Source organism: Doryrhamphus excisus, chromosome 22, assembly GCF_030265055.1.
Source record: "Doryrhamphus excisus isolate RoL2022-K1 chromosome 22, RoL_Dexc_1.0, whole genome shotgun sequence".
NCBI lineage: Eukaryota > Metazoa > Chordata > Actinopteri > Syngnathiformes > Syngnathidae > Doryrhamphus > Doryrhamphus excisus.
Genome location: NC_080487.1, coordinates 4302231 through 4305440, shown reverse-complemented (window position 1 = coordinate 4305440; position 3210 = coordinate 4302231).

Below are 3210 nucleotides of genomic sequence, written 5' to 3'. Positions count from 1 at the left end.
TTTCTGCTCTCCAGATGTGCTTGCACAGCGCAACTGTCTGAGGATGCCAAGTGCACGCAAGCACACACACACACATCTCACAAATCACACCCACTTAGGCACCAAAAGACTTCCGAAGAGGACGGATCACGGTTTAAATTCAACCATTCGCTCATTTTTTTTGCATTACTGACTGGCCATGTTTAGTAGTACACTTTTATGACGTATTAAAACGTCAATACATGGAAAAGCGTGTTCTTTAAAATAGTGTTGACCAACGCTATTTGAAGAGAAGCAGAACAAGACTATGGCGCCATCTGGTGGATGCCTGCAGAACATTCATTCATTCATTCATTTTCTACCGCTTTTCCTCATGAGGGTCGCAGGGGGTGCTGGAGCCTATCCCAGCGAGAGGCGGGGTACACCCTGGACAGGTGGCCAGCCAATCACAGCGCACATATAGACAAACAACCATTCACACTCACAATTTGGAGTCACCAATTAACCTAGCATGTTTTTGGAATGTGGGAGGAAACCGGAGAAAACCCACGCATTCATGGGGAGAACATGCAAACTCCACACAGAGATGGCCGAGGGTGGAATTGAACCCTGGTCTCCTAGCTGTGAGGTCTGCGCGCTAACCACTCGACTAACAATCCATCCATTTGTGACACAGCTTGTCCTCATTCGCGTCGTGTGGATACGCTGGAGCCTATCCCAGCTGACTGTGGCCGAGAGGCAGCCAACCAATCACAGGGCACCAACAAACTCAATTGTATCTTGATGAATTACTTTCAATGCATTGGTGGAACATAAAGGCCAACCCAGAAAGCCGTTATTATAATCATATAAAATATCTTGACAGACAGGTTCCAATGCTTATGCCCTGGTTAGCATATTTTTAGTTTATGTAAACTTTTTTATACAAAAGTTCTTGTACATTTATCATTATCTTGTACATTTTGTTGTGTTATTAATACACAAGTTCAGTCCACCTGTGAAGTTAACATATTTTTATGGTTTTAATAACATTGGGCTTTGTAAAATAGTCATCCAAATACAGTGGAACATTGTTTTTTTGTCATGAATCCATCCCATAACGTCGGGTTCTAGCAGTTTTTCCGATAAGAAATTATGTAAATCCAAGGCAATAATGTAAACACAAAATATGTTGTTATGGCTTGACAATGGTACCTTTACATTTTAGGTTTATTTGAATATCATTTGTACTGTCAGTCAAATAACGGCCAATGAGTGTGAGGAAAATCCCCTCCTGGTTTGCATGGACAGATAAAATGGGTTTACTGGGCCTTAGCAGCTTTGTGTAGGCCCTGCTTGCATAACAGGACACAGTTGACACCCAAAGTTGTTGTGACACCTCCTGCAGTGTAAACACAACACAGAACTTTGAACAACACTCAATCTCTGCTTCGTTTTCCAGAAGGGCGTCCCCAAGCGATGCACAATCATTTGCCGACGAGCCCTGATCAGTTCTCTTGGAAAACGGCAAGCGAAACAGAAGGACTTAAAGCATGGTAATCAGATCCCCTGCTGGGCAAGGAAGGAGGGACGCCTGCATAAAAGAACACTTCGGTATTACACTGCAAAGTTTAACATACACAGCTACCCCCCCTCGCCATATCATGGTTTGAATTTCGTGGCTTCACTCTATCATGATTAAAAAAACCACTTGAATTAATAAATGATGCTGTTATATGGTTGAATCCAGCCTATTAGTGAAAAACAAGTATGTACATTTATGTATGTTTTGCCTAAATGAAACATTTTCAAGCATAAAAATGATATAATATACAAATATAAGGCAATAAGAAGATTAGAGATGTCTGATATTGGCTGATATTGTCCAACTCTCAATTTCCAATACCGATCCCATCCCATGCCGATGTGTAACATGACATATCTCCTGTAGTGGAATGAACACACGTGTTAGATACGGCATTTTCTTGTATCAGGAAAAAAAATCTGCAACTGGTGTTGACAACATCCGTTCATCGTAGTTTTACATTCCAACAGTCCATTTCTTCTTTCGGGAATTTATTTTGGCAACAAGGGGAACCATACAGGCTCTTGCCAAACCAAGGGAAAGGCAAAAGGTGTGGATTTTCTTTCCTTGTTGAGCCACTGATGGAGATTAGTAGCACACGTGTTATAACAATAATGTGGAGCCCACCTCTTGTGCTAATCTCCTACTTTAATACCAAAATAAATGCCTTTTTTTTATACTTCTGCTTCCTGAGGTCAAAAACACAGAAATACTGGCCCAGTAAAAAGATACTAGCCTCAGTAAAAACATAACAAAAGCAGAATGAGGTGTAGTTTGTCTGTGTTGTCTATCAGTCACTCACTGCAAAGACGTGTAGATATACTTCCTGTTTTTTCTGTTTTGCTATTGTGATATTTTTTTTGCTTAATAAGTTACCTGAAAGAACATCACATGTTCACATTTTGCACGATTAATTATGTCCAAAAGGGAGTATGGAGGAGCAGAACTCTTCAGTCATGTAAAAACAACTAGCCCTAAGAGACATTCATGGATCGTCCCATGATACCTGCATGGCTTGTTATTTGGTGTCTAGGCGTGGTGACGTGGTGCAGTCGAGAACAGAGCTGCATCACAGTTCATCTCCATTTTTTTTTTATAACTGATCATGCTTATAATAACATAATATACTCCACACATGAATTGCTGTAATATGCAATAATGTGATAATGTTGAGTTTATATATTTTAGTTGCTATGGTTACATTGTCTTATGTTATTGTTATGTCCTTCCAGCACACTAGCGTTGGGCAATACTGCACATTCTGGTTTTGATCCAAACCCAAGTAAATACACAGCCAGTACTACCCATACCAATATTAACATTGGTAATTTTGACAATATGAATACAACAGTATGAGACGACGAAAAAATGTCATAACCCCCTAATTGGCCCATGGCATTTGTAAAGTTACTTAGTCATTAAACATGTTTGCAAACGCTGACTCATATGTTCACTATTTCATGTGTGAGTTTTTGGTCCGAACGGATCGATCCGTGTGTCAATTTGTCACTATCAAGGGTCACGTGATTAATTTATCGCGATTAAAATTACAATAAATCACTACTCAAATATTTTAGCAACAAATGTATATTTTTTAATATATAAACATATATTTGAAAGATTAACAATATGTAAATACAGCAATCCCAACAATGTACCCTTGGTAT